This window comes from Oncorhynchus kisutch, linkage group LG4 (assembly GCF_002021735.2).
Source record: "Oncorhynchus kisutch isolate 150728-3 linkage group LG4, Okis_V2, whole genome shotgun sequence".
NCBI classification, from domain to species: domain Eukaryota; kingdom Metazoa; phylum Chordata; class Actinopteri; order Salmoniformes; family Salmonidae; genus Oncorhynchus; species Oncorhynchus kisutch.
Genome location: NC_034177.2, coordinates 22,118,548 through 22,127,351, shown reverse-complemented (window position 1 = coordinate 22,127,351; position 8,804 = coordinate 22,118,548). Strand labels below are relative to the sequence as shown.

General features: G+C 42.0%; 1 protein-coding gene across 2 annotated transcripts in view; it reads left to right on the top strand.

Moving 5' to 3' along the window:
* Nucleotides 1–8,804, top strand: part of LOC109889242 (synaptic vesicle glycoprotein 2B) — a 44,852-nt gene that overhangs the window by 6,660 nt on the left and 29,388 nt on the right. The window contains exon 1 of one of the 2 annotated variants that reach the window (XM_020480533.2): nt 926–1,077. The exons of the other annotated variant lie outside the window; for it this stretch is intronic. The gene's annotated coding sequence lies outside the window, so the exon portion shown is untranslated. Of the gene's footprint in view, nt 1–925; nt 1,078–8,804 lie in introns of those variants that run through there. 2 annotated transcript variants of the gene reach the window in all.

Sequence of the window (8,804 nt, the reverse complement as noted above, 5' to 3'; positions counted from 1 at the left end):
AAGGAACTCTCATCAATTAAGATGAACGAGAAATATGACAGGGTAGCTTCAATTCCCTGCCACGCTAAAATGTTTCTTTTAAGCACTATTGTAAAACATTCAAGGTGTGGAAGCCTACAGTTGTATTTGACAGTATGCTGCCAGCCGCATCTTCCTGTGTGTAACATCACTCCATCTTAGAGAGGAGCCAGAGCAGCATACTGTAGACGGCCTGCAGTAATTCACCTGTCCTGTGTGACACTGCTGAACTCCTTCTCCTGAAAACCCATCTGAAAGTGTCACAAGACAAACAGCAGCTCTGAGCTGAGCTGCCTCTCCTCCCACTGTCTATTGTAGGAGTACAGCAAGATCATCCATTTCCACTTTAACCTAAGCCAACACGAGGCAGCAGATAACCTAGCTGTTAGGAGCATTGGGCCAGTAACCGAAAGGTTGCTGGTTCGTATACCTGGGGGAAAAATGAACACGGCAGTTAACCCCCCAACAACACCGGCTCCCCAGGTGCCGATGACATGGACATTGATTAAGGCAGGCCCCCCGCACCTCTTTGATTCAGAAGAGCTGCGTTAAGTGCGGAAGACACATTTTGGTTGAATGCAGTCAGTTGTGCAACTCACTAGGTATCACCAGCCATCCATCTGCCAGCCTCAATCCCTCCTCCACATCTCTGCTCTCCTCTCATTTTCACTCTCCCTCCCTCCATCTCACACACACACACACACACACACACACACACACACACACACACACACACACACACACAATTCAGCGCAGTAGTGTGTCTCTCCTTCCTGCCGGGGAAGAGGTGTGAGCTTGTTGTTGCAGAGAGGTTGGGTGGACTCTACCATTGTGAGTGTGATGGGGTGGGCGTGATCAGGGATAGGGAGCTCCTCCTTTGATGAGTGGGGCGGATAGCAGGCGCAGACCCTAATCTGTTCCTGAGTTGTACACTGAAGCTAGAGGAGGGTATCCTCTGTTACTTTACTACCATAGGCCCCAGTCCTGGATTTGAACCTCTTTTAAGGGATGTTTTGGTCTTTATCTAAAGGAGGAATTACTGTTTTGATGCCAACACTGGTAAGATGACACATTGTTGTTTGTTTGTTGATGTTTTTTTCATTTCAAATGCATTATTTTCTCTTGATTTTAGATCAGATTCTGATAGAATATTTGCTGGTGTTTTTATCCTAGAAAAAAGGCTGGAGGCAAAGGCTGAGGATGCGATCTCAAAAAGCCCTGCACTTTTCAGCACTTTTTTCACATCTTAAAACAGAAATCATTCCAGGGTAGTTTTGGGAAAACCTTACAGATAAGCAAATGCAGTAAACACTGTCTTCAAATAAATGAGGAGGACACTAAGGAAGGAACTCCAATTTCAGCAAGATAGATTACAGGTGATATTGCACAATCGATATATATATTTCAGATACACTTTTCCCTGAAATGTTTTGAGTCATTAATGGAGCATTGCCAATGAAAATGTATTTGATACTTACATTTTTGTATTATTCATTTATTTAACCAGGAAAACCACTGTTAGGGTAAGAAATCATGACCAGAATAGCAAGGATGTGAAAACAAATGCAAAAAAATGCACAAAAAAAAGTTTAAATCATATAAACTTTGATTTCACAATTTTTATTTGGATCCTCTGTTGAAGAAGCAGCAGCTATTCTTCCAGGGGTCCACACAAAACAGAATATGACAAAATACAGAACACTAATGGACAGGAACAGCATAGTACATAGATCACAGAATTGATGTGATGCTGCAGCTAAATTAGTGTTGGTTCTATTGCTCTACTTAGCTGGGCTTTACTGAGGGAGTGTGTGTGTGAGGGGACAGGCTGCTTCCTGCAGTGGAAAGGAACATATGCATTATTTATCAATAATAATCTTGCCTATGCAAGGCAGAAGCAAAGCACGGAGGTGCATTACTGTCTTTAGATCACATAACCAGACCTGGCCTGTTAGCACGTTATTCTCCTCCTAAGAAGACAACAGCCAGAACAAGCCCACTTACACTCTCTCTTATCCTGCTGTCACATGCAAAGTGTGGACAGATGGGAGGGTGGAATGGGACTCCCATAAACACCCTCCATACCAGGACACAGAGGCCAGTGGGCCCAGAGAGGTCCCTGGGTATTTCAGTCACATTTTATCTGTATTCCACATTCATCTTAACCACGATCAGCAAGAAGATCGTATGTGTGTAAGAGCTAAATCAAATGCTCCAGAGCAAAATATCCAACATTTAGAAGTTGACAGGATATCTTAGACGATTAGATCTCTGAGATGGCTGGTGTGCTTTGAGATAGGGCTGATATGGTGTGCACCAATAAAGTGTTGCAGGTAAAATGTGTGTTTAATCAAAAAAGACAGGTTGAGGGGAGACTCGATATTAAACAACGGGACGAAACATCAATGCTTTGCTGCAACAGGTTCTGTAGCTAACTTAGATGCCCAAGGGAAAATAACACAATCGACGGTCTACTTTCATCTTGACAATCTGACAGTTTGTCCCTGTTGAAAGGTCGAGAGAATGTTGTTTTCAATCCTGTACGTCTGATGATCTATACAGGGACAATATGTAGCTTCTAAAAAGTGAAAACACCAGGACTATGTTAAAACCAGGTAGCAATACTTCATGCATGAAGTAAAACCCCAAAACAAATTTAACTAAATAGATTCATTCAAAATATTTAAAGGTAATTTAATTTGATGTTCAATCTATTTGGAGAAATGCTGATTGTCATAAAACAAATACATTAATCAAATGCCAAATACTTACTCAATGCTCTTTGTATGTACCAGGGACATTATGTGGTCAGTTCAATTTACTGTGAGTTGAGAGCCAGGACCAGTGGTTTGTTTTTATAGTGGGCCCTCCACTATCGAGTGAGGAAATTGACTGACTGGCCTTTTCTCAATTAGATTTGCTCAACTCCTGCATCCTCACTCCTCCAACCTCTCTCGCCTCCTTTTAAAAAAGGTCAAAGGTAATCGAGGAGAGGTGGCGAGGAATATGAATGGAGATGAAAATGCTCTTGTTTGAAATAAGCTCCTTTTCCACTCGCACGTCATCAGGCAAATGATGTTTACAAGAGTGGATATTAAAAGAACATTGTAAAGTGATAAAAACGGAATAAGTCAGTTGTAATTAAAATGTTAGTACCACATAGTTTTTAAATGTCTGCATGCTTTTCTCCTGCGACAATACAACAGCTGATTCAAAGGGTGTTTGGCAGATATCAAAACTCTTCTGCGGTAAGGTACACTTGTGCTTCTTCGCCAAAAGGAGGCTATAGAGGGGAGGACCGTTTGCCTGTTAACGAATTGGCACTCCTCGACCACTCTGCCACTTATCGGTTTCTGGGTCACAGAGAGAGGAAGGAAGATGGACTTTTGCCCAAATGAGAAAAAGCCATAGAATATGCTAATGCTTGTACACATACAAAATAATTGCCTGCAATCTACGCAGATGATTGCATTTGTGGCAAGAAAATATGAATTTTAAATAAAAAGGACAACTTTAGTAATGTTACATTCATGATACTATACATTAGAAGCTCTATCCGGTGAATCATCAAGACTCTTCAAACATGGTTGAAAGTATTCCTTCTAATGCTAACTGCTTAAGAATCTATTGATGCTATTTAGCTGTACAGCTGAGGGCTTTGGGGGCGGAAAATAATGTGGTACAGACTGTCCCTGAATATGAATCTTTAATATGCTGCACTTTAAAGCATCTCTCTCTTTCTCTCCCCCATGTTCTCTCTTCCTTTTCATGACCCTCCTTCTCTCCACTGGCCTCTTTGAACACCTTCATGTGTGTTTTGAAGCTTTGTTCTTTTATTTTATCTGCTGACACCATTCATAATGTTGAATGTTACCGCTACAGTACGTCCCTGGACATTACATAATTACAACAAAATGGTCTTCCAGAACAATACCAGTAAGGAAAATAGCATAGTAATGTCCTTCCTGAGACCCATCTCAGAGAAAGCGTCTCTCTCTGGCTCTAGGATGGACGGTTGTAGGAGGCAGTAAATAGAATGTGCAGTCAGACGCCAGTGGGTTCTTTAATATTTAACCATGAGTTACAGCAGCATAGAGGCACTTCTCCTAACGACACAGAAGATCCTCCACTTCATCTTAAACCCACGGCTCGGCTAGCATCGCTGAACCTCTTCCAGTGGACCCTTTGTTCTCCCCTCAGGTCACAAAGGCTGTTCAGACCCATGCCATCATATTTCATTTAACACGTCAAGCAGCTTGGGGCTTCCCAACTGATTCCCTGACTTTGTCATTGTGACCATTCCTTTTGAAGTGAGTGATAGCTGCCCAGGGATATTGGTCATAGGAGACATGTCCTCTGTGTGCCTGAACATTGGACCCTGTTGGTGCACACAGTGAGTAGTCTCTCCCAGCAGCATAGTGAGAATACACAGTGACAGTCATTGGGAGCTCGTCAATAACATCATGATGAGTTCTAGTCCGAGGTTATTATCTCAGTTCTGTCTTTGGTGATCAGTAAAGCTACAATAGATGGTATGGCTACCTCATGATGACACACTGCCAGCAAAGGAGGTACCATCGGCGATATTATGTCATTAGCAATCTTCAATTGCTACCTGGGCATGACGATCATTGATGACCAATGGTTTACTCCTAACAATATATCCAATCTCCTGTGCTGAATCATTGGTCACACAGCAATGTCATTAGGACACTTGTTGAATGACACTGATGAGACTGGCCGGAAATGAACAGTGGGTTCAATTAACAAGAGGCTATGAGAATGATCCAGTAAATTCCATTTTATCCGTAGAACGGGCCCCATAGCAATCTGGAATCTCTCTGTCCATTGGTAGTGTTCTTAAAGAACTGAGGGCCAGAAAGTGAATCAATAACAAATTATTGAAACTAATGTGTGCTCTGTTCTATGTGCCTTGAAGCATAACGGTACACACTGGAGGGCCGAGTAATAGACATCAGCCTCTCCGTTTAATGGACCTCTCACTTTTATTTCTCCCTTTTTATTTGCGGGGTAGACGACAGCATGAGACCAGCACACTGCCACCCCTCAGCCTGGCCCCTGACTGGCACAACAGGCCTTATAACATATATTTTATTCCCCCACCCAGGGATGGCTTGGTTTATATCTCTGATATTTACCATACACCCAAAATTGGGATGTAATCAGAACATATCTATCTTATTTGTATGTGAGATGTTGATGAAATACATCGCAATGGAGAGGTAGTGATAGTGGTGAAGATAAAAAATAATACTGCCAGAGCAGAACCATGAAATTAGCCTACGTGTGAGCATTTTCATTTGCTGAGACTACAATGTCTTGCTCGGTTTCTTGAGCAGATGTAAAATGATTAGGTTTTGGCTTCAGTTCTGTTTTGGACTAAACTATGAGTCACTGCCTTTATGCGCAAAAAGCTCCAGCAAACTTTAATGACGTAACAACACCAAACACTAGGTACAGTATTCTTCCCTTTATAACAAGATTCACTCAAGCATCAGATCTGAATCTGATACACCAGATGCTTAAAACAAACCTCTTTTGTTTTAGCACTAATTAAGATCGAAATACAGACATATAAGGAGATATACAAATATAAGCAATGGAATCCTCACATCACATCAATTAGTGGAAAGAGGGGATGAGATGGGATGACAGGACAGCACATTCTTTTTCTTTTTTTTTTCTTTTACCCCTTTTTCGTGATATCCAGATGGTAGTTACAGTCTTGTCCCATCACTGCAACTCCCGTACGGACTCAGGAGAGGCGAAGGTCTTTCCTTCGAAAGACAACCCCGCCAAGCCGCACTGCTTCTTGACACACTGCTCGCTTAACCCAGAAGCCAGCTTCGGAGGAAACACTGTACAGCTGGTGACATAAGTCAGCATGCATGCACCCGGCCGCCACATGGCATTGCTAGAGCGAGATGGATCAAGGACATCCCAGCCGGCCAAACCCTCCCCTAATCCGGACGACGTTGGGCCAATTTTGCGCCGCCTCATGGGTCTCCCGGTTGCAGCTGGCTACGACACTGCCCAGGCTCGAACCCAGATCTGTAGTGATGCGGCTAGTACTGCGATGCAGTGCCTTAGACCACTGCACTACTCAGGAGGCCAGTTACAAACACTGATGTCAAGAGAACTCTTTTAAATGAACACGTATGCAAAAGAACAAGGCAGCATCATTAGCTATGTTTCCATTAACTTGTCCAGTGATTTTTCTGTCAACATTTAGAAAGTTTGCATAGAAAATAGATGCAACAATTACCTGCTAGGGTGCGTTTCCATGGAACTTTGAAAACACCTTGACGTAATGACGTCACAACTAAAAACTATATATCTCAAAAACCTACAGTGTTGAATGAAAATATTGTGGTTGAAGGGTTTCTATTACCCATTTAGGCAAATTACGCATTAATATATTGGTGACAGCTTGTATGCTCTCCCACCTATCTGTTTCATGTCTCAGGTAGCCCGTGAAAGCCAACATGGATAGAATGCAATAATTGACTAATATTTGCATATTGTAATAATTCTCATGTGCCAACGTATCGCCTCGGTTGATGACATGGTGAAACGTGCACTCCTGTAGATCTGAAGTAATTAGATGGTGAAACGTGCAATCCTGTAGATCTGAAGTAATTAGATGGTGAAACGTGCAATCCTGTAGATCTGAAGTAATTAGATGGTAAAACGTGCACTCCTGTAGATCTGAAGTAATTAGATGGTGAAACGTGCACTCCTGTAGATCTGAAGTAATTAGATGGTGAAACGTGCAATCCTGTAGATCTGAAGTAATTAGATGGTGAAACGTGCACTCCTGTAGATCTGAAGTAATTAGATGGTGAAACGTGCAATCCTGTAGATCGGAAGTAATTAGATGGTGAAACGTGCACTCCTGTAGATCTGAAGTAATTAGATGGTGAAACGTGCAATCCTGTAAATCTGAAGTAATTAGATGGTAAAACGTGCACTCCTGTAGATCTGAAGTAATTAGATGGTGAAACTTGCCAACCAACCAGAAAAGTAAGATGAAGAATTTCAGGTATTCTTGAAAGTAAGGACAATCCATTTCCTTCAAAGAAACATCATTTTTATAGTTGAAAATTGATTTTGCTAGACGTAGGCATTTACAATGAATTTTGGGGTGGAGCTTTATAGTTATGCGGTGACATCACGTGCCCCGTAGTCTACCTTCATTATTATTTGCCAATCACAATTTATTTAAAAAAAAGTTTCCACCATCATTTGTCTTAATAAAGAAAGTTCTTCTACAGAAGAAAAATCCACCCATGTCGAACAGATAGAAATGTGGTTGATCTTTAGAAAATGTATCCTATATCTGCTGTTTCATTACACATGTCGCAATGATTTTTTTTTGCGACATTGCGTTTGTCGAATAAACCTGGGTCAATGGAAACCTGCCTAGTAACAGTTTAGCAAGATGTTTTAAATCAACTTCTGAAGCATTCTATAAAGTACTGTATTTTTCCAACCAAACAAACCTCATAGTCCTATAGTGTCCTCTATATTATTCTAATGGCCTTGGGGATATACATTGATACATGATAGAGAAAGGCATAGATGGAGTCAAAGCCAGATAGATGGAGTCAAAGCCAGGTAGACAGACTCAAGGCCAAATAGATGGAGTCGAAACCAGATAGACGGAGTCACAGACGCATAGATAGATTTGTATGGTTCTGGATAGAGTACCTACCCAACTGAAAGGCACAAGCTAATGTTATGTAACTCCCAGCTGGGCATGGCGTCAGCAAAGAGAGAACCACGGCAGGATGGGCAAGGCGGGGCAGTAACCTGAAACACTCTGGATCATGGGAGAAGTGTTGTCCTCTGACTAGAGAGAGAGAGAGAGCGAGAGCGAGGATGGTCACATGAGACAGTTTGTTTTCAGACCAGGACAATGAAAACTGGTGAAAATTGACAACCTGGTTTGAGATGAGTTACGAATGGCCTCCTATGCCACTTTTCAGAGTAAATTTCACATTTCCCAGACTACAACAACTAATGTCGAGATTAGATCCAGTCAAGGAATAGAGATGTCAACGTGCTCTAATAAAACCAGCCTACTCGTGTGTAGAAAGACACCAATGAAAGGGAGAGATTGTTTTTTCATTCAGCCAGACATTCATTTCCTTCTCATACGCAGCAATAAAAGCCGGGTCTCCTCCTGCCATCCTTCACTCCTGACTTTATCAGTTCAGTGTTGACATCGAAGCATGGAGTGCTGCATCTTTTATGTTTGGCCCTGTTTTTCTGCTGCTGGAACAATAATCTAAAGCTTTCGGAGCAGCGCTGGACATAATTACATTTCTGTAGTCTTCAGCAAGATTCAATTGCGGGGCAGCCGATCTCAATGTCTGATTTCTCTCTGTCCCTTTCACAGATCCGGGGGGGGGGGGGGTCAGTCCAGTCACTGAGAATAAGTGGGCTGGCTGAGGTTTAATCTCAATGCGGGGGATTACAGATTGTGCACTGTGTTAGTTCCAGCCAACGACCAGTCTCATTGGTCAACATGTATATTCCTTCCAGCCATGCCAATAATCACCGTGACACACACCCTATAAAGTCTTCTTACTTTGTTAAATATGGAGATTTTGGGTATGCGTTGCATGCCTGCCAATTAGTGAAAGTTGTTACACATACAAACTGAGAATTATATCTATACCTGTTCAGATATCATCAATATGTCATGTATGACATTTGGCTTCCCATGGTTCATGTTGGCTGACTAACCTTTTCCTCAAACA